The 25558-nt window shown below is 46.1% G+C and overlaps 1 long non-coding RNA gene across 1 annotated transcript; it reads left to right on the top strand.

The window, feature by feature from the left end:
- Positions 1–1630: 1630 nt before the first annotated feature.
- On the top strand, positions 1631–25534 carry LOC140213803 (uncharacterized). Its single transcript, XR_011890788.1, has 5 exons — positions 1631–1732; positions 12916–13059; positions 20719–20854; positions 21603–21800; positions 25263–25534. It is a non-coding gene; the product is annotated as an uncharacterized lncRNA (long non-coding RNA).
- The last annotated feature ends 24 nt before the right edge of the window (positions 25535–25558 follow it).

Below are 25558 nucleotides of genomic sequence, written 5' to 3'. Positions count from 1 at the left end.
GGATAACACCAGTTTCTAGATATTAATTCCCGAAGTTTGCCGTGAAATGCATTGACGTTCTAGTTACTTTTCTACTTGAATGCATAAAACGACGTTTTGTTAAGGAAGTAACTGGAACGCCAATGCATTTTCCCGCAAAGTTCGGCAATTTTCATCTCGAAAATGCTGTCATCGGGAGAATTCATTCGAGGTGTGTCCGTCTTGTGGACTCCACGGCAAAAATTTGTAAATTGGGATATGGGCCATAAGGTAATTAGTTAAAACTGAATGAGGTACTTTTTTTTATTAGTCTATTATGCAAATAAATTTTTGGGGCGAGCAATGTCCACCTTTTTGAGTAGACCAGCTTATGAACAAGAATTTCACTATCTGCCACAGGCAACCATTAAAAAAATTTGGAAGTGGTCGCTGAAACACCTGGTATGTACTGATCTTAGTGATGCGAGAAAACACGAAAACATGAAGCTTTGCTGTGTTTACTGCGTGAAATTCCGAGAACATGTGGACTTGAGGTAGATATTACTCTGCTGGCCCCATACATAGGATACGCGACAAAATATTCCAGTATGCAAGAACCAATTTGTTAGGCAGGCATAACTAGAGTCCTGCTGCAGAATCTTTTCCTTACCTTAAAGGTACACATTCCTCCTCCAAAGAGATAAGTCTCACTTAAGCGCTCGCACTACAGGAATTCTAACGCTTGTAACCTATGTGGAAACGCATGGACAGATAATAGGCACTTCATCCTGTGACTCAGCTAAATGCAACTCAGCACGCCTGCTGTAGCTAGTGTCACCGTATTTCTTGCATGTTGTCTGAAAGTCTATTGCGACACCTTATTTGGCATAAATTGCAGGAATTGATTGGGCTCTCCTGCGCACATTCTCATTAATTACACCCAGGTTCATACATTGTTCTTTATCACTAATGGGTAACTTGCACATGACCTAGCCCGTCTGTTTCTATCCGAATAGAGATAAATATTCAATTTGACTTGACTGCATTTAATTGGGCTAAAGCGATAATTAATTCGCCTAATGACGCCTAATTCTTATATTGCATGCGTAAATGTTATATTTAAACAGATGTATGAGGGACATTTATCCAAAGCCAACTTATTCTCGATACTAAGAGCATTCTCGATGCCGCCCTGGCTGCGTTGTTTCGATGCTCGTAGGCTCAAACGGGTCAGTATTTTCTACTATCGCAAGGCATCACATAGCACAAGTAAGAGACAGCGCAAGTTGGACTCAAACAAAGCCCTGCACAGTGATCTATATAAAGTGGATGAGCTGGACACTTCAGAATCATGTTTGCTAAACATCAAGCACACTTCAAATACAGCTTCATGCAAATTTTAGTAACACAAAATTGTATATATTGTTCATGTCTCAGTACTTAATCTAAACATACCTTTATATGTGCATGAACAATTTGACCCCAATAAAAAGCATATATGTTCATGAAATTGCTCGAATCCTGACATAGCGTTTACAGATGTTCATGCTACATTTTGTTTCTACCATAATAACTACTATTGTTCGTCCTATTTCTTGTAGCGCGAGCTATTGCGGCGAACTGCTTGCACATTCATAGAAATATCTAATGCAAGTTCACTTTCAGGTATATCTGGAACAGCCGGAGTTTGCACAGACGACAAATTTGCTATTGGAGAAGACAGACCACACACATTTAGCGGACTTGTAACGATGGCACACGAACTCGGACATTTGTAAGTACATTACAGATATCAACCGCTTTTGTTAAAAGATTTCTTCACCGAAACTGTATATTGTGTTATAGCCAGGACTATACCATGGTCTAGTGGTAGTGCGCTTGCCTTGGCTGCGGGAGATTGTGAGGCTGATTCCCATCAATACACATGAGGTCGATGAGGTCGGTTCCCATACCCACTGATTCAAATGGGCAAATGTGTACCCCTGTCCTGGCGTTCGTCCTTTTTCAGGGGTGATACGCTTGGGAAAGAAACCTGTGAGCTAAATTCCCATTGAGACCATCATGAGCACACGAAAAAGTAACTTTTGTGCCGCTAGTATGGAGACCATTTCCCACGTGGTGCCATACATGCAGCACCTAATGAGGTGGGGACGCCTTTGGGCTGAAGACAAGTACCCCTTTCCAAGCATTGAAGTCCCGTAATGACCGAGCGCCAGGCGGAAAGCACGCTTCTACCTATTTTACCGGTACATACCCAGCGGCAGCACTTGCTTCCCACAGCCACGGCGCATGCTCTTCCACGACACACCCGCCACGTATGCCTTGTTCTAAGATGAAAGTGTGCAGTGAGAGCTTTCATGGGCAACTTCGCACATTCGTTGAATGACTTATGAATAAAATTACGCCGAACTAACCCGGCGCACATGTTAGCGAATGTTTTTGGCACTATAGTGCATCGAACGCGTGACTACATCGAATACATGAATACATCAAATACATGAATACATGGCACTGTACAACGCTAGTTCGCTTACATTATGCGCGTTTTATGCCGTGCGTAACGTCATGCAGCTTCTTTATCTCCGCGACCATATGACTGAAGAATCTGCATTTTCTGCTGGAACATTTTGATGATTTGCTTTCGTAACTTTCAACAAATATGCAGTAGGGCCCCAGCTCATTCATTCCTGACAACGCTGCTAAGCGTCATGGACAAGAATGCCTTGAAAACATCTCTTGCTGTGTCCTCTCGTGAGACATTCTTGGTTTTCATCCTAAGGGTGCAATAGTTGTTTGTAAAAAAACTTGAATTTTTCCGATGGTAACATTAGTGATCGGCCCCAGTTTACGGACCTAATTACCAGGATATGGCACCCATAAACATGACAACTGATTGTACCGCACCCCTTATACATACCGTCAAACTATCCACCTCGGCAGGTATCGGTAACATTGACCCCAAAATACTAAATAAATGCAGTTTAATGTTCCAAGCAAAATTCCATTTCATGTTTTCTAGCAGCCACGAATAAGTGGGTAGATTCCTGCTGATTAAATTGCCACCAAAGTAGTACCTGTATTTGATAATGGCGACATAAACCAAGTTGAAAACTATTGATTAATATCACTAAATGCCTTTGTTTTGAAATGATAGGACACATTATTTCGTCCTATGTTTATCATCACCTGGAATCAAATATCTTTTTTTTCTCAATAAGGAGCATGGATTTCAAGGAGGTTCGTTATGTGGGGCGCAGTTACTGGAATTAACAGCAGATCTGGAAGACGACGAATTGTCCCTACTGAGGTGGCTGCTCATCGCTCCCGTGAAAAATCTCACCGTTCGGCTAATACGTTCCATACGTTCCATAACGTCAAACTATCCACCTCGGCAGGTATCGGTAACATTGACCCCAAAATACCAAAAAATGCAGTTTAATGTTCCAAGCAAGTTTCCATTTCATGTTTTCTAGCAGTCACGAATGACTGGGGAGATTCCTGCTGATTAGACTGCCACCAAAGTAGTACCTGTATTTGATAATGGCGACATAAACCAAGTTGAAAACTATTGATCAGTATCACTAAAATGCCTTTGTTTTGAAATGATAGGACACATTATTTCGTGCTATGTTTATCATCACCTGGAATCAAATATCTCTTTTTTCTCAATAAGCAGCATAGATTTCAAGGAGGTTCGTCATGTGGGGCGCAGTTACTGGAATTAACAGCAGATCTGGAAGACGACGAATTGTCCCTACTGAGGTGGCTGCTCATCGCTCTCGTGAAAAATCTCACCGTTCGGCTAATACGTTCCATACGTTCCATAACGTCAAACTATCCACCTCGGCAGGTATCGGTAACATTGACCCCAAAATACTAAAAAAACTGCAGTTTAATGTTCCAAGCAAGATTCCATTTCATGTTTTCTAGCAGTCACAAATAACTGGGGAGATTCCTGCTGATTAGACTGCCACCAAAGTAGTACCTGTATTTGATAATGGCGACATAAACCAAGTTGAAAACTATTGATCAGTATCACTAAAATGCCTTTGTTTTGAAATGATAGGACACATTATTTCGTCCTATGTTTATCATCACCTGGAATCAAATATCTTTTTTTTCTCAATGAGCAGCATGGATTTCAAAGAGGTTCGTCATGTGGGGCGCAGCTACTGGAATTAACAGCAGATCTGGAAGATGACGAATTGTCCCTGCTGAGGTGGCTGCTCATCGCTCCCGTGAAAAATCTCACTGTTCGGCTAATACGTTCCGTACGTTACATACTTCAAGAGATTAGACCTCAAGCCATCCGAGAACGCTCCGGACGCTCATGCGCCGTCTGGTTCCTGGCATTCAGTGAGTGCCACTCTATCATCTCTGCAGCTGAATTGGGCAACGGGAGCTAGGCCTAGTGCTTCCGGTGACGCGCTGGCGGCGGTAAATTCGCCGGCGCCGTACGTCATGACGGCATTATCGGCCGCACAATTGACACTTGAGCCTGGATCGCAGCTCCTGGTTCCTGCTCCAAGTCCTTCGGCTACAGCCCGCCCGTCGCCTTCTCAAAATGCGCATCACACCGCGGGTGATCTGCCTTCAGGGCGTAGCTCGACGATGGCTTCCCAGTCATCAATTGGGAATGTGGCTCCAATTGTTGTGCCCGAGGAACGGAGTACCCCTATGGACTTGTCTTCCGCGCTATCATCGGTGCGGCCGGCCTCACGACGTTCTCTGAAGCATCATTCGGGGCACTGCACCAGATTCGTCTTTAGCCAACAGCGGCTCCCAAGGCAAGCATTCCTATCTAACGACTGACCACCCAGGGGCGCTATAACTCATAGCTATTCCAAACTTTTCTATTCCACTTCTGCACTCAGCCCTCCTAGATTGGTCAAAAACTTTGTTGGACTGTATATCACGTCTGTATATCACGACTGTATCGACTGTATATCACGTGACGTCACGAATACCGCGATAGCTCCCCGATTGATAGGACGTGTACGTACTGATTATGCAGGATTTCACCGAACAAAATAAAAATAGTTATTTCTGATTCAAGGCCTTTTCGCCATTAACCCTCGGTTATTGGTCAAATGTTTGGGGCTGCACTCACGTCATCGGCCTGCCACGCGACTTCACGAAACCGCGAAAACTCACCACGTCAAAGTGAGCTGTACGCGTTAAAGATACATTAACATGCCGAACAAAACTGAATTTTTGTCTGAATAGCCGCAGGCTAGTCCGTTCCCAAATGAATAAAATGTGGCTGCCGCCGATCACTCAAGCACTGGCTATTCGCACCTGCCGGAGAGCATGGCTTTATTTCCGTATAATAAAGCTTTCTGCATGGCCGTGTAAGGTCTTCGAGCATTTTTGGGACGTTTACCACCTCGTTCTTCCAGCTCTTCTTTGCTGAAAATCAGTTTTAGCATCATTCTTAAGCTTCCGTTGCATGCCAGCGCAATTTTCGACCAGCCACTGCAAGCTACGTAAGGGAAAGCGGACCGATCGCAGACGCCGGCACCACCCTCATCATCCGATTATCGATGTTTTAGTGCACTGTCTCGGCCCCATCGAAACCCTTTCCACTTGAGCGTGCTCCTCGAATTTTATCAGCATATTATTTAAGACAAGCCGCTCAGGGTAGGCAGTGTTATTCGTTTTTCACGCAAGCAAAAGTGACCTCCTACGAACGAGGAGAGCGTTTGGTTGGTCTATTCAGACAACCCTGCGGGTCATCGCCTGGTGATTGCCTCGGCGGTTACGTGAATTTGACGTTAGGATATTGGAATAAAAAACGTATTCCAATAGTTTTACGTTATAGGGCCCCAGTTCTGTCGGCACCGGGTTCGGTTTGCTATAAATCAATCATTAAAGTTCTGGCCCCCACAAGCCTCCCGGAGATTCTGAACTGGCTTACTGGGGGGAATTAGACGCGTGTCTCGGCATCACAAGCTTCCGCGGCTCCATGGCCAAAAAGAAGTCAAATAGAATCACTGTGTGGCTCCCGACATTAGCTGCTGTAGAGCATTTGCAAACGCTTCAGCGTCTCTCGAACACAAGCGAATTCACGGTGCCGGTCCAGGCGCATCGGGTAGAGGTCTCGGACTTACAGCGCTGTGTCATTTACAACGTTCACTTGGTGAGGACCTTACTACTCTCCAGCGTAAGCTCTACTGTGCTAACCACCGTGTCATTCAAGCGCGTTACACGGCGAAGGTGCAGTTTTGCATCGTCACCCTGCAAGGCCCACAAACTCTCCCAGCCCACCTGTACTACTAGGGCTGCATTCTACAACCTCGGCCATATAAACGCAGTGACGTCTATTGTTGCAGCTCTTTCCGACCTGGCTACATGCACCGATACTCTCCGTTTACAATGCCACAGGAAGCTGTACCAACCGGCACAGTGTCTTACCGATGTGGACTCTGGAAGACCGACGACCACGAGATCACCTCTCCAACTTGTCCCACAGAGCAAAAGGCCACCCAGAAGGTTCGTTGCAAAATTCATAAGCAATGACCTCAACATACTACCACGCAACCAAAGCAGACATCTAATTGGTTTCCAGTGCTCCAGTGGGATGATGATGACAGGCCAGAGCTTTCAGAGCATAACCGGCCTGCACCATCTTCCCAACATACAGTGGAAAAGTTCGCAAAGACCGCCGTCGCAAACTGGATACGTAGAAGCAGAGCATGCCGCAGTACCTGCGTAATGACATGGCAGCAGTTGACGATCAAATTGCCTGTCTCTTAGTGAAGGTTTCCAAGCTCCGACAACACCATAAACTACTTGCGCCTCATAGACGATAAGTAGAATCTCACACCACCATAAATATTGATTCCGCTGCATCATCGTCTATGCCGCGCCCTGCTATATTGTTCACTGATTCTACCAGGTCTTCTGCTGCGTTGTCAGATAACTCTGCAACATCCCTTCTGCGGTTCATGGTCAGGCAGTTATCGTATCTGACATCTGTGATTTTACAACGCCTGGACTCGTAATCAAAATGGCGGCTACAGGTTTTGGTCGTTTGCTGCAGTCGAACTGCAGAGGCCTCTCCACGAAAGTGGGGGAGCCTTAACCCCGTCTTCACATGAACAAGCTCCAGATGTAGGCCCTGTTACTGTGGGCCCTGTTAGATGTGGACCAACGCCTTGCCTGGCATTCCGAGTTCTCCTTCGATAAGCGACCATCGCGTTCACACGGCTGCCCCTCCAGGAAAGGTGGCAGTGTATGTTGATACGCGTTAATCTCAGGTGCGCCTTACTCTTGAAAACTGTTGTAACTCATAGCAGGGGGTAGTGGCAGTAGTTGTGAAGTTAAACAAGGCAAGTGTTGTGGTAGAGTCATACTACGTAAGACCAGCCGGTGGCTCTTCACGCATTAATCTGGGCTGGTTATTGAATGTCCGTCCTCAATACCCAAGGTGCCCTATTGTACATGGCGGTGACTTCAATGCCCTCCACCCATATTGGGGTTACCCCACTTCTCGCCCCTAACGTAGGCGTGCGCGGGACGCCTTCGCGGATCCGTTGTTTGTACTACTGAACCATCCCAATTCAGCAATGCCAGCTGTGTCTCAAGCTCGACGTACAACATACGCACCGGATCTTACTTCGTGGTCTGGTCCCGACACTCCCACTTGACACCTGGCGCCTGACTGCTGGGGTAATGACCACCACCCTGTCATCCTCGCTCTTTATCCGTCGCAAGCCCGCCGATTGCGCCGCAAGTGTACTGTGGTCAACTGCTACACCTTTCGCGCCATTCTCCAAGTCACCTCACTGGACTCGTCACCACTACTTGTTGACCGCGTACAAAGCGCGTTCAGTGAAGCTACAACCATCAGCTGGTTAGACGTCGATCGACCGGCACCGGATGTTGGCCTGCTCAACTTGTGGGCTGCTCGCAGACAAGCTGAGCTGGCACCATCCAGAGACGCCACTTCTGCACAAACACGTCCAAGGCTGAGCTTTCTTACTGCTAAGGCCCACATATATGAACGCGACCTCTCACTGCGGCACTGGCATACGTGGTGTGAGCGGCTTTTATCCAAGGCATACAATGCTTCTCTCTGGCAAACGTTCCGTGCCATAGAACACGGTTGCCACCGTCCCGACGCGGCGGCCTCAGCTTGCTTCGCTGCTGACTTATCGCCGGTTGATTTCACCAGAGAAACAGCCCGGAAGTTTTTCCCCCATTATGACGTGTTGCCTCAAACAACGAATGGTGCTTCATTGGCAGGCAACCTAGCACTTGTCGACAAGTTACCATTTACAGCAGACGCCGAGGGGATGGCAAGCTCTTTCGCCATGCCTGAGTTGCTAGCACCGGTAGATGGTGCCAGTCGCAAGACAGCGCCCGGTCCAGACTGTATTACTTATGAGGTTTGCAAGAATCTGAGCTGCGCGGTACTGCCTCAACTTCTCGACACCATCAACAAGGTATGGTTAGTTGGCATTGTCCCTCCTGGCTGGAAATCGGCTTTTCTGATCTCGATTCCGAAACCCGGCAAGCCACTGACCGACCTTGGCAACTTCCAACCCATTTTCCTAACATCAACAATGTGCAAGCTTGCTGAGAAAACGATGGCCAGAAACTCTCGTGGGGGCTAGAGCACCACAGTTTGTACCACGCTGCTCAATTTGACTTCCGTTCACCCATAGGTACTGAAGATGGGCTCGCTCTCTTGGAATCCTCAGTTTTACCATCAACTCGCAGCCGCACTGTCCGTACTGTTCTGGCCGGCATTGGCAGGAGTACGTTCTGGTGCATGGAAAGAAGAGTTGGCGGATAATAAACCCAGGTTCGCGAACTTCTGGCGGACGACTCCTTGTGTGAGAGACACGGTGGGCACGTTGGCTGAATGAACGTCTGGAAGAACAGCCGTAGGAGCTACTGCTTCTAGTTCGTGACGGACAATGCGAGTTACATCTTCCAGTGCTGTAAATTGTAGACATTGGTTAGTCATCATGTGATAATGTGGCAGCAGTGTTAGGCAGCCGAATAAATTGGAAGGTGATAAGGCGACTCTGCGTGTTGAAAACGTTAGAATTTTTAAACTATTGTATTGACCATCGTGCAGCCCTTGAAGAGGAGCAAAATAAACGCGTCGTTGGCTGTCTGCTTAAAACTCTCAGAAATCTTGTCTGATTCGATCATATTTGTGTTTAATTTCTGACAAAGGCCGAGCCCGTACTGGATACAAGAATGGTTCGATCCCGTGGTTGTCTGGACGCGGCATCCGAGCTGCTTTTTAGTGCCCTCTTGACAATTCAGTGGTCTGCCGAACAACTCAGGAAGCTTCGCCTTGCAAGCGTCCCAACTTGTCAGATCGTCTTCACATGTCTGGTACCACACACGTGCTGTTCCTTTCAGGTAGTATATCACGTCAACTAACATAAGCGTGGGGTCCCACCTGTTGCGGTCGCTCACATGGTCGTACATGTCGATCCATTCTTCTACGACCAAGCCATCGGTTCCAGAAATGTCTCGTGGATGCAAAGAAATCACAGGAGCCTGTAGCTGCTACGTCGTGATTTCTTGGTCAGTCATCGCAGAGCAACCAAGACCGCAACCGCTTCGAAGTTCTATCCTTAATTGCAGGAATGGGCACGCAGCCAGAATGATCCCGCACTTTCACCAAAGAAAGAGGTTACGGGGATAGCGTGTATTTACAAATTATTATCATATGCAACTTTGAAAAAGCCAGAAGCAGCGACGATGGACGCAGAACTATTGGGTGTATCTGGCCACTTCCTTGCTGTCCTCGTCATCCGAACGACAGTAGCAGCCCCTTCACTGTTTCGTGGTTATATGGGTCCCACGTACAATTCTGAGCGTAATAGTCTCACGCAAGCCACCATTCCACATTTGCACAATTAGAAGTTTGGAGCTGTAACTGCAGCACGACTGATGCACACTGTGGAGAGAGAGAAATGAGCAGCCTATGAGACATTATTCTGGTCTGATTCAACCTACTGTCGGTAGGTGGGCAAACTCAGACCCAGAAAATTGGAAGGCTTTCTAATCGAGCAGGGTTAAGCATGTTCAAGCCATAAACCGAGCTCGCCAGTGGCGATACTTTCCGTTGGAATACAGCCCAAGCGATTGACTCACGCGTTACGGTACGAAGAACCGTCTTCAAGAAAGCACCCTTTAGCAGAATGGACCAGACTGGCTAATTCAAGAACCGTAATTTTGGCTCCGGAGACAAGTAGTGGAGAAGAAACAGTAATATAACACGTGACCGTTACAATACCGCTCTCTTCGTAAATATCTCATGTATAACTCTTACCAAGAGTATACCATCACTGCGTAGATTTTCTACTTCGTACAAAACACATGGAATCCAGGCCCAAAAAGAACAGGACGGTTCTAAACAAATCGGACACAAAGAGCAAGACTTGTTTGGTCTCTGGAGCATAAGGAATTGCATTCGGCAATGATTACGCCTTTCATCCTACTAAAATGACATTTGCTGCTTACAGTGCCAAAGAATAAGCAATCAATGCTCGCGTCAGACTGCATAATTGAGAACTTAGGACCAGCGAGAAGCATTCTAGTGTTGTTTCGACCCAGTAAGAAATCATTGACCAGGTCATCGAAACAGCACATTGGTACCTTCTGCGCGTTGGCATTGGTGATGCACTTACTCAGTTACGACAGAGCTATTGGATCAATAATGGTTGACAAATGGCAAAGAAAATAATTGGTTACTGCAGCGTATGCAGAAAATTTACAACAGAACCAAACAATTAACCTTTTGCAGCTATACTCAAAGAAAGAAAGTAGATGCATTAAAATAAAATAGGTTAAATGCGAACCCTATTTCATTGTTGAAATAGATTTCTACTTTCCACTATACTATCGTAAAACATTAGCCTAATACCAGCATATAGTGTCTTCTTCATTTGTGCTTCTATACGTGCAGTTCCTCTAGAACCAGTTTTCAGTGTCATTATAGAAACATATTCAGATGCATCAAGGTGGCATAATGAAAGATTAGTAGTTTGCACGGCAGTGCAATCTGACAAGTGTCTCACGTTCAAACGAGTTTCGGAAGATTTGAAGAAAACATGGAAGTCAGTTGGAAGCAAACGTGGGCTGTACTACTTCAAACACCGAATTAAATGAATGTTTCATGCCAACATGCACCGTAGTGGGAGTGATTTCTGACAACCGCTCATACGAACAGTCAATACTGTGCTACGAAAAGCTTGGAAGGCGAATTTTGATTCTGTTGTAAAGTACAGAAACTCTTGATAGAAACTGAAATAGTGGTGAACTCAAGTCGTTCGACAGCATTGTGGAGTTAACTAAGAAACCACTGGCTAATTTTTTATCTGTCCATCGATTCTGTCACTCACTGAAGACGACGCTGTTGAGAAGGGGCAAAGTCTACATAAAATATACAAAGATGATATAGACGAAGAGTAGTTTGCCTTGACGCTTCCTGCAAAAGATGGCAGAATGAATATATTTTGCAGCTACTATCAGATAGCTACATCAGTAGCACTTGTTCAAGTTACTCGAAAGTCGGATGTGTGGTGCTTATTATGAATGTAAAAGCTCCAAGATTTTTGAGGGGCTCAGTTGTAATTGAAGAAACATTTGGTGACATTGGCAACCGTGTTCATCTGTTTATCTAGAGACAGCCAGATTGCAAAAAGTAAGGTGGGCTATACTGCATCTATACAACTGGGAGGCTGCGTAAGGCTCCGAATTCGGCGGCGAGTTTCTGGAGTCGCAAGCGGCTTCAGACCACTTCTATTTTAGCGTCTTCAAAGTCTGCCTGCATTTTGCCGACGGCGGGGACGTTTTGTGAGCTGCGATCATAATTTCGCGGGAGCGTCACGAACACCCTCATCTCCACCAGATGCTACGCAGAAATAAACTGCGTGTAGAAATAAACTATAGAGGCAAGTGCCTCTAAAACGAACGCGTCTGATCATTTCGCATGTCCTTGCCTAATTTCTCTGTCATGTGCATTGTAAACGGCTCTACAGCGACCGCCTTTGCAACTAAATAGCCTGTAAAACGAAGGAATACAGGTGTTACTGAGGGCTGAATAATTGGTTTGGAACGATCGTACATAGTGGCACCGCCACTTCCCTCCATCGCCGACAGAAAGCGTTAGTGCCCATATGAAGCGCCTAACGACACGGCAACTATGACCGCATGGTATGATCTGAAAACCTTAGTAGCTTTGGTTGACCGCCCCCCCCGTCCCCCCCCCCCCCCGTCCTCATACCTTAAGCCGACGTGATGTGCTGCTCAGAATGAATCAGTTCCAACAACATTGATGCTATTAAGGACCACATGGATCCGAAGGTCGCAGTGATGAAGAGCTTGCAGGCTAACTGAATTTTTCACTAGGCAGGTAATAGCGCTATTCAGCGCTTTACAACTGTACGTTGCTTACCTTCCGGAGTAATAGGCATTTGACTAAACATTTTATTGTGGGCACTAAAGCTTCTCGCGCAAATGCGATCATAGCAGCAAATAGCAGCAAATGCAGCAAATGCAATCCCCTCTTCTCTAATTCAATGACTGCGCTTTCACCTGGTTGCGTTCATACACGTGTAAATGAAATTTCACGATGTGTTCGTCTTAACCTGGCAACGTGGAAAATCTCCGACTATGTATGCGTATACTTGCAAACTTGCACGCCGTTTCTGTCACTCTTGAAAGAAAGACTTTCATGATGCTTGCATTTAATGGTGCCTTGAGCACGTCGTCACTGCTTCACAATAAAAACCTCATAATAAAGTTGAACAGCGAAAGGAAACCATCAAGAATGTGAAAGGAATTCCCTCGGCAATATTGGCATATTAGAAATTAGAGCCACATCCCTATACAAGAGTTGGTTATTTGTTAGCACTGTTGTTTCTTTAACTCCACGCGGTTACTTCAATTTTACTTTCATACAATAATTTTTGGTCTACTTTGCAGGCTCGGTTCTGACCATGACAGCTGTCCAGGTGCAAAGAATTGCCCTGCTAGTTACGGACATCTAATGACAAGCATATATACGGATATGCAGAATAAATCGAAGCTGTCAGACTGCAGTAAAGAGCAAATACGTGCTTTAACCAAGTAAGATGCCATATTTCGCAATCGAACTTCACCGACATATGCATCTGTAATTTAGCTATGTCTGTTTGTATAGCCGGAAAAAAATATACCACATTTCATGCTGCGGTCAATGGAAGTGCAAACGACCATATGAAAACTAACTTAAGGTAGGGTATCTTTGAAGCAACTGTAATGCATTGAATTTTTTTTTCAAGGTGATTATACCTTATTATTTAGTAATTTGGAAAAACAGGGCTTATACCACGTAACTTTAGCAATCGGTTTTCATTCCGATCTCCTGAAGTCAAATTGACGCAACCACCGACGCAAGCATCGGCCAATGACCCGTAGCGTTCCTTAAGCTGCCCAATCAAACGTTCGCCTCGTTTGTAGGAAGTCACTTTTGTTTGATTTTAAAGTAAAGTCCGCTACCTACATTGACAGATTTTTCTTATTTATTTGTTTGACAAGAGACCACGAACAGGGTAAAATTTAGAGAGTTTCAGTGGGTCCGAGCTAGTGCAGTGAAAGTAGGTGACCCGATGATGAGGGTGTTGCGGGTGTCTGGGAATGTCCCGTTTAGTTTTGCTTAAGTTCTGGTGGCAGGACAAAACTCCTGATGACGTGCAGCGGAAAGCTAGCAACGTCGCTAAAATGGGTCATCAATGAGGAAGAGTTGGCAGAACAATGATTGATTCGGGCCGAAAGGGCATGAGAACGTTATACTACACGTCAAAAGCTTTGTTTCCAAATAAATTCGTTCTGCCCGGCTGCTCCAGGTAGCCAGTTCCTAAGCGTATGGTAGGCAGAGATATTCTATTCTATTTGGAGCGGGGCAGTTGCTGTCTATTCCAAAAGAAGTCGCAATTTTGCCTGAAAGGCGAAGCATCGATTGTGATAACAAATTAGTTGAGAGCTATGTAAAGTAAGGAAATGAGTTTTACCGGCCGTATGAAATCGTAAACAGAGACTTACTTTGCTCGCGGACAGCTTTCTGTAGCTATCAACAGCTACTATGGCTACTACTATGGCCACTACTATGGCTACTATGAATAGCTACTATGGAAGCGTGGCTGCGGCACATGTGTTACCGCGCAAACTAGTTTCGCTGCGTTTGACAATGCTTTTGATTGCTCGGAACAGACGCTGAATCGACACAGCTTACCCGTGCGACGCCATCACCTTTCCCCAGATGCGGAAGGGAAAAGCTACAAAATAATTCAACCTTTACACTCAGTGGCGTGTTCGGTCTTATTTAACTGTTGCCAATACAGTTTTTACGTTTTTCTTTCTCCAGCCTAAACTAACATGGATTAAAACATGGGAATCTGTTCAAAAGCACTCTCACTTGTGCGCGCATTGCCTCGGTAGCTTTCCCTTCGTAGCCATAGAATGTTGTGCGCGAGTATAACTAAGTTAACAAGCAAGGTGTCACGCGCGCAAAAGCCAGCATGTACACATCGCACTCGGAGACTGTGGTAACTCGCTGTCCAACACTGCAGTAAGGAAACGCGGCAGCAGCAGCAAGCCAACTGACGTTCGTGCAGCTGCTCGCTTCAACGCGAACTACGCCTTGAGAACGAAGCGCCGCGGACTCTCCACCCGTCGCAAGCGGCTTTCAAGATAGAGTGGCCCGGCCTGGCACGCGCGGCCGCCTGGGCTGCCCTCAGTAGAACGCACCCCCCCCCCCCCTCCCCCATCACCTCCGCCCGAGGACTGGCGCGCGACGGAAGGCGGGGCGCTTCCTCCGCGGCTTCCACCGTTGCGGGCGCATGATTGAGTAGCGATCGCCAGCTCTCCGTCGCACGCTTTCCCTCGCACATAGAGCATACGACGCGAGGCGGCGACTTAATAACCCGTGGACTTTATTCAGAATCTCACAATGTCGGCGACGCTGACGGAACATATGCCCCTCGGGTGTCGATATCATTGCTATCGCAATAAATATGAGCGCCCATCTCTTAGACATGTGACTTTTCGCGTTTTTGTGACGTCGAGGAACAGAAAGGCGAAGCAGGCGCTTCCAAAAACATTTCGCCAGTAGCAAGACTAAGAACAAAAAAATGCGTAAAATTAGAATTTTTTTTCATTAGTTCGACCTAATAATCCATAATCAATGTGCACACGCCATATCAGATGGGGAATTTCACATTGGTGCACGCAAGGTAACATTTAACATAAAATAACCACTCACGTATTAGAATGAATGCTGAAGGAATTACACACTCGCGTCAATGTCATCGCTAATTATTTTCAATGAAAGCAAACAACATATAAAAGTACGGTTACATCGATTCACACAGTGCGTGGAATCCCAGTGTTTTTTCTTTTTTTAATGCGTAAGTATTCTTTGGCGAGTAGCTCAGCAATATCGGTCCGTCCCGTGACGCCCACATCTACTATATAAATTCATCATTGGTCAATTTAACTCATGTAATCGTCATTATAGCGCAATAGTAGATGATTGGTAGCATAAAAAAAGAACTTCGACCAGAATTTTAACCATGGACTAAAGCTTAGCAGCCTGATGTCTGTGCGATCTTTATTACAATGACGGCAAAAAAAAAAGAGAGAACTGGTTACGTCGCAGTCACCGCCTGAACATTGCGAAAAAAATTGAAAATAATGAATTAACACATGTAATTGTTATAATAGTGTAGTAGTACATGATTGGCAGGGTTAAATAACACACTGGTTACGTCGCCATCACCTCGTCAGGGCCGTAACTAAAATGAAAAACAAAGACGTTTGCACGTTTAATCGCTACAATAGTGCAATAGTAGATGATCGAGAGCGTTAGAAATAAATTTCACGGATGATTACGATACTCACTAATGCAAAATTTGAGCCGAGCTTTACGCGTGCTTTCATTTCGCGATAAATTGGCTTGCGCGGACAAACTGCCTCGTCCGGCACGTGGCAAGCGGAGCGATGTGTAGCGCGACTGCCTCGCTAATCGGGAGATCGCGAGAGGTGGCGCGTGGGTGACGCATGGGCGCTATTAACAGCCGCCGCCGCAGACAGACCTCTGTTAACGCACGGCTTTGTTTCCATATAGATGACGCGCGTTACCCTGGCACCATCTCGCCGCAAAGCCCATTTTGCGCGGTACTAAGCTATCTTCTCATAGCCTCGTCCCCAGCTTTTATCTTCACGCTCTCTTCGCTATCGCAGTCGTTCATATCCCGCTGCTCTCAGTGCTCGCTTTCATGCTTCACTTTGTTGGTTCTTTCGGTTACGAGGGACAACGCCTACGCTCAAAGCAGGAACGGCGCCTAAGAGCTGTGCTCTAAAAGCTCATAAAATTGTAAACAAGTCGTAGTTTCAAAATTAAAAAAAGGTCGAAAATCGTCAACAGCCATACGAAATGAGGCTAGTAGATTTATCCGCCATATAACCTTGTACACATTCGCTTACTAACCAAATTAACAAGCGTAGTGTTACGCGCATATAAGCAAACATTAACATATCTCACTCGATTACCACGGAAACTCGCTCTCAAAACACTGGCGTGAGGAAAGGCGGCAACAGTGGCGAGCGAATTGGCCTTCGTGTTGCATGTTGTTTCAATGTGAACTTAGCGGCGAATACACAGCGCAGACGGAGATATGAGCACTCGGCGGACGGTGTCCTCAACGCAGATTTCTTTGAAGATACGCCCGCGCCATCCCGCACGGCTCAGCAATACGAAGCTGGCGCCGGAGTACAGCGCAGCTCCCCTCCCTCCTCTCCCATGTCACTGGTGCCTTACGCGCGACGGAAGATGGTGCGCTTCTTTCCCACTTTCCACACGTGCGCACGCGGGATGGAGCCGCGATCCTTGGCTCCGCTCGCACGCTTTTATTCGCACATGCAACATTATGACTCGTAGACTTGTTTATATTTTCGGGCGGCCGCTTTTCACAATCTAACAAATGTTATCTCTCAGTACGAGAAGCGTTTGTATGTATCGGAAGTTTTTCGAATGTTATCGATGGTTCTGTAAGCTGTCTGTTGTCACCAAACCTTGTGTAATCTTATTGCATGTGTGCGCGATGCGAATGGTGTACTTTCTTGAAGACACGCGCGTAGCAGTGATTACATGGAACCTCCGACCTGAAGTCGAAATCGATAACGCTATCCGAAGATCAAGCGATACCGGCAGAGAGTGCTCCTAGTCACATTTGTTTTGAATGTGCTCGAATATCAAGTCAGCGCCCCGCCTCGCTCCAGCATTGTCATTTTCGTCAGCACAAAAACACCTTCAGATGTTGAAGGTGTCATCGCGGGCTACCAACGTCTACTGCTCGACCTTGAAATTTGTGGCGCAAGAGCGATCGCTCGAGTGCACGGAGTACAAGCGAAAGTGATGCTGACAAACTTTAGCCAGGAATTCAAGCTCATCAACAAGCGCACGACGGTTGCATAGATCGCGGAAATTGTAGAAGCCAGCAATGCGTTTGACCTTTACCCGATGACCATCTACTCCGACGTCCATAGTTCCCGAACCAGACTATGACTTAAATCCAAGTCTCCCCCTGAGTAAGCAGCAACAGCTCAGATCTCCTCTCCAACAATACAAAGGTTGTCTTTCGACCTTATTGAGGATTCGACAAACACCAGTTGCAAAGCACCACATTATAACCGATGAATGCGCTCAACCACTCCGCCAGAGCCCTTACCGAGTTTCGTCGAGAGAACATGAAGCTATCAGGCGAAACGTCGATGACTGGCTGCGCGACGAAATCATCCATCCGCCGAAAAGCCCGTAGGCATCACCTGCATCACCTGTAGTCTTAGTGAATAAAAAAGACGGAACCCTACGTTTCTTCGTCGATTATCGTCAGCTGAACAAGATCACGACGAAGGGCGTATACGACCTCCGAAGGATAGACCACACCTTGGATTGGCTCTCCAACGCTAAATACTTCTCGGCAATGGATATCAAGTCTACCTATTGGCCGATGTAAGTCGACTAGGGAGATCGCGAAAAGACCGCCTTCATCACGCCAGTGGCCTCTATGAGTTCAAGGCCATGTGATGCGAACTGTGCTCGGCACCTGCAAACGTTCCAGCGCGTTATGGAAATGGTGTTAGCAGAAATAAAGTGGCAGAGCTGTTTTCTTTACTTTGATGACGTCGTCCTCTTCCCCAGAAATTTCGACGATCATCTTAGGCGGCTTGCGACCGTACTAAAGGCTATCAAGTTACCAGGGCTCACTTTAATAGTTCCAGCAGCCCATCGACAAAAAGGCAGTGCGTAGATTCTTTGGCATGTATGCCTACTACAGGCGCTTTGTCAAACAATTTTCAAGCATCGCTGAGCCAATGACACATCTAACTAAATGTGATGTCGCGTTGAAATGGAAACTTGAACATTTCAGGAACTGAAAACGATGCATGCAATCGCCACTGGTACTTGTGCACTTCGACGAGGACACCGATACAGAAATCCTCACTGATGCCAGTAGCCTAGGCCTCGGTATTTTCATAGTCCAGAGGAAAGATGGACTGGAACCGCGGATAGTTTACGCTAGCCTGTCGCTGTCAAAAGCGGAAGACAATTATTCTACGACCGAGAAGGAATGCCTCGCTATAAATTGGGCTACAGAAAAATTCCGCCTTTGTCTACATGAGACGCCGTTCAAAGTAGTCAGGGACCATCACACGTTGTGTTGGCTAGTGAATTAAAGGAAACCGAAGGACGTCTGGCGCGGTAGAGTCACAGAATGCAAGAATATGACGTCACTGTACTCTGCATGTCCGGACGAAAACTCTCTGATGCCGACTGCATATCAGCACCCCTATTTACCCGCCGCCGCAAAATGAGGATGATGATGACGCCTTCCTTGGTATAATAAGCACGGAAGTCTTCGCTGAGCACCAACGAGCACACCCGGAGCTAAAAAGCCTCGTCAAATATTTGGAAGGGAACATCAATGTTGTCCCTAGTGCATTTAGGCGGGTATTGTTTTTGTTCTTGCATCAAAACAACCTACTCGTAAAAAAGAACTTCTCACCAGTACGCGCAAACTACCTCCTTATCCCTCAGCATTGCATCCAGAAATACTGCAAGCCCTACATGACAATCCGACCGTTGCGTACTTCGGATTCTCATGGACGCTATGGAGTACACAGGAAAGATATTATTGGCGGCGTCTGACCACCGATATTGCTCGTTACGTCAAGACATGTCGAGACTGTCAACGACACAAGACACCACCGTCAAAGCCTGCGTGCTTACTTACTACAGGTGATTGAGCCTCCTTGCCGACCATTTCAGTAGATTGGGATGGACTTGTTGGGACTTTTTCTGACGTCAGCAACCGGAAATAAGTGGATCGGCGTGGCGACGGACTACCTCACCCGATTTGCTGTAACGAAGTCACTGCCGAAAGTTAGCGCAGCCGAAACACCGAAATTATTCGTCGAGAGCATCCTGCTGCGACATGGTGCTCTAGAAATACTGATCACCGACGGAGGAACGGCGTTTATAGCAGAGCTCACCCAAGCCATTTAGCAATACAGCCAGACAAGCCATAGGAGGACAACTGCTTACCACCCGCAGACGAAGGGTCTTACGGAGCGACTGAACAAGACTCCCGCCGACATGCTGGCAATGTACGTGGACGTCGAAGACAGGGTCTTGGACGCCGTCCTGCCACACGTAACGTTTGCTTACAACACGTGGTGCAAGAAACGCACAAATGAGGCTGTTCAAGCTGGTTTACGGCAAGAACCCGACAACGACTTTCGACGCCATGCTGCCGCACATCACCGACGAAGAGATTCTCGGCGTCACCGCTTATCACCAGCACGCCGAAGAAGCCTGACAGCTCGCCCGTCGGCACATCAATAATCAGCAGAGGACCGACAGCCGGCACTACAATATTCGATGATGGTACGTGGAATACGAGCCTGGCGACCGCGTTTCAGTTTGCACCCCGGTACGTCGACGTGAACAGTGAGAATCTTTTACGCCCCTATTTCGGACCCTACAAGATCATCCGACGCATTGGCGCACTCGACTATGAGGTCGTGCCAGACGACGTTTCGCTTACTTTGGACTTTGTTTCTTTGTTGTTTTGTTACTTTTGCTTAGTAAGTGCCCTTTTGTTTTTCGCCCTCCTGTTATATTTGTAGCATCGGGACGATTGTTCTTGAGGGGGGGAGGGGGGCATGGACACGTGTACTTGTTTGTCTTTCTCGGGTGACCGTTTTTTGCCGTCTTCTAACAAATGTAATCCCTCAGCTCGGGACGCGGCCATATGTATGGAATGTTTCTCGAATGCTATCGATGGTTGCATCTGCTGTCTGTTGTCACGGAAGTTTGTGTACTATGATTGCACGTGCAACGCGAATTATGTAGAAATTTCTCGAAGACACGCGGGCACCAGCGAAGTGGTCACGAAACCTTCATAAAGCGCCTGTAGAGCACAGAGGCAGAGGGATCGACCAATGGCTTTTTTATCAGGGGCCTACGAAAACGGTAGTGCTTTCTCAGTAATTCCGCTGGCCGGGGAAAACATTAGTCTTGACCACCGTGTAGCCTAAAATACCCAACTCGCCGTGTCTTCGCCGTGTATTCGTCAAGCTTATAGACACGTTTGTGCAAGATATTTTTTCTGTACACCGCGGAATACAGTAGTGTCAAATGTGGAACGGATACTTGAAGTATTGTTTTGCTCTGTTCTTGTGCAGGCGACTTCCAAGGTCATGTGTAAACGTTAGTAGAAGTGAAAACTACACAACCGATGAATATCCAGGAGAGAATATGTCCTACGAAGCACTTTGCAAATTGATGCATCCTGAAATGCAAGGCGTAGATGCCTCCACTGTAAGTGTGATGTATACACACGACATTGCTGCTGAGTAGCACGTGCGTGGGGCAGGCTGTCTTAGGAACTCTTAAGTTGTCGTGCAAAGAGGCTCGACTGCATGTTTTGTTCAATGTGGTGTTGTTACGCTGTGGTTTATTGAACACAATGTTTGATGTCATGCTTTACTAAATGTTAACAGCAAGCTATACAAAACAAAGGTTGATGTTCCTTAACAGCCGCTTAAAACTGAATGCTCCATACCTGTTTGAAATTTATAGGTTATAAATTGCAGTTGTGTTTATAAGGTGTTTGCTCAGTAGACGGCTATGAAACGCCCCTTAAAGTAGCATCAATAATATGATTCGTAACAAGATATAACCAGTCAGTATTTAATACACATTCCGCCAACCTAGGCACCTGTTCACTGAAAGGGAGCCCACGGATCAGTGTATACCATTCTACACAAAATTAGGCTATCGAAAATACGTACGGAGTTTTCATAAAACCTTTCGATGTAGGAACAATGACAAAGCTTCCAGTGTTAAAAAAAGGAAGTTCAAAGCAACGTTCATGGGCTACGAAACGGCAGAGCTAGAATAGTTAGTGCAATATTTCGAGCCGTGTTTCTATTTGCCCATGCAATAGTTGTTCTAGAATTGCGAGAGATTTCACAACAATAGCCCCGAGGCTTTTTTCATGTCCAAGAACTTTTGTGTTTTCTCACAGTTATGTGCTATATTACACGTTATTTTGTCCTTTCAATAGGAAAACCTGACAGATTGTCTTATCATGTGCTGCGGTAATATTACATTGGAATCGGACAATCAAGAAAGTTTGGAGAGTTCGGAGCTTGATATATATGATTCAGAGACAACTGAACGAAGTGTAGAACATAGTGACGAAGTGAGTTTATGTTGGGAATATGAGGAACTGCTGGACGGAATGCTATGTGGTGTAAACAAGGTGTGTTGCGGCATGTATAACTCCGTTCTTCTTGCAGAACCTAAGCCTATATATAAAGATGAATACTAGCTCAACATATTTGCATATGTAATATTACACTACTGCCTTGTTGATATTGCATTGTGGCATTCTAAATAAGTTAGTAGCAATTCATTGCTGCAATTCCATTTTCTCTCATCGAAATATGCAAGGTGCAATAATCTTGCTTTACGTATTAGCAAAGGGTTTGTTCATGTGCCACATTATACGCCAAAAATAGGCAAATATATCTTGGAATGAAGCAAACTTTGCACAAGCTTCTTATGTATCCCCGCCCTATATAGCCTTTCTTAGTCGCCTTCCTTCTATAAGTGCAACTAAATTTACTAAGTGAGAAGTGCACGGTTCTAAACATTGTTCTGAGACATCTACTCTACTGTACGTACCTTGTGTGCAGGAGAAAGTCTGACAAATGTGGCATCTTTTTGCAATGCATAGAATTTGATGTTATAGGTTCGACAATGCTAAAATAATTGCGTAGAAGATTAAAAATTTGTTAACAATATACGAATTTTCTTTGACTGTGCGCTATTGCATATTTGTTAAAATATTGTGTTATGTCATTGCACTTCGTAATAAAGGAGAAGAGGTCGCAAATAAGCCTACGCGGCAAGCGTTCAAACGAGATTCAACCATGGTCCAGCGATAGCTCCATGTCTGATATTAGCGGACTATAATGCATGAGCCACGTACTCGGAAGAAAAACACTACAGAATTCCAATAAAGAAACTTACGCCTCAGAATACTAACGAAATGTTTACAAATACAAGAGGCTTCGACATAGACGAACAATGAAAAAAGAACAATAGAGAAGCCTCCCACAACAGCCGAAAGCAATCTCCAACAGCTGGAGATTTACAACTGTAAAAAAAAACGAGATAGAAACACGCCAAATTAAAGAGTACACGTTGCAATCAACGGGACAAGCACTACAGTAAAAGAAAAAAAACCATAAAATTGCATACAACTGACTCATGACGTAATAAACGCTATAAAAAGATAGTCTGACGAAAAGAAAGAGAACAGTTCGAACTAGTGGGCTTCTTTGTGGAGTGCGAGTCGATAGTCCGATTCGCAGAAGCATCAGGCGGTTTCTCGCTGCTGTTTTCACTGCTGAAGCCGATCCTGGACTAGGGCCGTGCGATTTGTCGCGTTACCTAGGCTTGGCGAACTGTCAGCCACAAGACGTCTAATTTCCGGTGCTTGTCCGCGCCGTCCTGACTCCCAAGCAAAATCTGCGGCTCACCGCGGATACACGGCCGCCTTCTTCCTTTCTGCATAGCGGCTATCATTTGAGGAACCTGTTGGGCAAGCCATATGACAATCTGAGAGGTTAGCCCCCTGCAGTCGGTATAAGCGCCGCGGCTGCTGGCGGTGGTAGAGGCGGCAACGGCGTGAGTTACGCGTCCTTTGCGACACCACACCAAGACAAGAATACAATTATGAATAACATTTAGAAACAGAACATGAAGTCGTACTCCCGCAAAGTAGACCACGCTCCCCACGAATTTTACAGTCGCGCTCATAATCGTGCCAATGCGTTGTTCCCCTAGCATAATGTAAGCACTCGCGTACTAGTAACTGTACCGCCCTTCAGCAAAGTCCCAATACTCGTACGCGCACTCTAGATACACAACATCCTGCACATACAAAGAAAAGAAATAAAATAAACGTCTCAAAATGCAACTAACCTCACATACAAAAGAATACACAAATTCTCGTAGTGCAACAAATAAAAGAAAATAGCAAGAAAAGAACTGCTGCCCTTTATCCAGCGCCAATTCGCCTGAAGTGTACCCAATGAGGCAGCGATCCGAATGGCTCCCGAACTTGCCAAACACAATGCGTGTGAAACACAAGCCTCTTTCTGCGGTCACATGCGTTCTTCTGTAGCGACCGTCCGTCACTATAGTTTGTCCCCGCATCTGTAAAAGCCCGCTTTACCTGGCCTAGCCTCCACATGGAGATCATTGCCCCCTCTTCTTTTTTGGAAGGGAGGTGGCTGACGGACTGGGGCGTAACGACAGCCACTTGGCAAACCTGCTTTCACTTTAAAACCAGTAGACTCTCCGTTCTCAACCTGACAAAACGTGTATTACTTGCCTCCGTTGAACGGAGGTTCTAAGTGGTGACACAGGTCATTTACGTTTCTGTTTTGCATACTAGCCCTGGACGACGCTGCTCGTACTCCTGCTGACAGAGACGATGCCACGATTACGTCTCCTCTCATTTATCGCAGACCTTCAGCTTCCCAACTTTTGGCCCAATAGTCCTCGAGTTTGGTTCATGATAGTAGAGGCCCGTTTTAAACTCCGGCGCATCACTTCACCGACAGCAAGGTACCTTGCACGTTGTCACCGCCCTACCCTCCGACATCGCTGATGCCAAAGACGACTTGCTAGCGGGTGCATCTTCGGCCACAGCGTAGGACGACCTAAAACGGACGTTCCTAGAACGCCTCGGGCCAACACAAATGAGATGGCTCCAATAGCTCCTCTCCGAAGAGCGCGGCGACCAACGACCGTCACAACTACTGCATAAGATGCGTCAGTTACTGGGTGAGCCCTCCGCAAACAAGAGCCAGCTACCATTTATGCGTGAGCTGTTCCTGCAGTACCTCCCACAGTCTGCATGCATGACACTGGCGGCTTCCGGCAAGATGAGCCTCGATCGGCTAGCTATAATCGCTGACCACATATTCGACATATTCGACCCATATTCAAATTCGACTTCGCCCTGCCATCTGCTAGCCGCCTGGTTAGCTCAGATGGTAGTGCGGCTGCCCCAGAAAGGCGGTGGTCGTGGGTTCGAGCCCCGGTTCAATTCGCTTCCGACGCGCCTTAAATTTTTAAGTTCTTGGCTCAAGTTATGTGGCACACCCTGTGTACAACGGGAAGGTGACAGGCACCCGTGCGCACGACTGTGGGTGATCGTCGTCTTCGTCAGTCCTCCCATCATCGTTCGCTCCTGCAGCGCATCGTAGCAATATAATGCACATGATATTAAAGAGGTAAAGTAGGTCTAAGAAGTAATGTAATGTTTCAGAAAAACGCTCGTTCCACACCATATCTTATTCCGCAAGAGCACAACATGCGAGTTCAATTTTATGAAACTGTTAAGCACAACATACACGACGGGACGTTGTTGAGTCGCCGTTATGGCATTGGAAATAATTTTAAAAAAATTGGCTACACGAAAGAAATCAGGAAACCTTTAGGCAAGGAATCACAAATTTAGTCGCCCAAATCCAGCATTTTTTGCGCTTCTTATCCTTACACAATTGAAGTTCATAAGGTATCGATTTAGAGAAAGACCATGGTATCTGATGCTGGCATACATTCGTTACATACATATTATCGCTAGCAACTTTTGTCCATTCCAGTCCCATGTAGTAATCCTTACTTTTTCTTTATTTTCTTTCAGACATGCAACAGAGGCGTTTGCGGCAGTCACAACTGGAGTCAGATAACGCGATATATACACACTTCCCGAGCGTTTCCCTAAATCTTGCCATCTGTGCGGCCTTCATTCCTGCATTGTATTACTTCTCTCGGAAGTCAGTACACGTACTATGATTTCACTTAAAAAAAAAAACATGTGTGACAAGACTTGAATGTTTATTCTGAAGGAGGCGGCAATAGATGTTAGAAAGCAACTTGCTTCTAGGTAGACATAACAATTTCTTTTTAGAAGAAATAAAGCTCATTTATTCTACACTG

Source organism: Dermacentor andersoni, chromosome 10, assembly GCF_023375885.2.
Source record: "Dermacentor andersoni chromosome 10, qqDerAnde1_hic_scaffold, whole genome shotgun sequence".
NCBI classification, from domain to species: domain Eukaryota; kingdom Metazoa; phylum Arthropoda; class Arachnida; order Ixodida; family Ixodidae; genus Dermacentor; species Dermacentor andersoni.
Note: the sequence above shows the minus strand (reverse complement) of the source record. Positions and strands in the feature narration are given on the sequence as shown.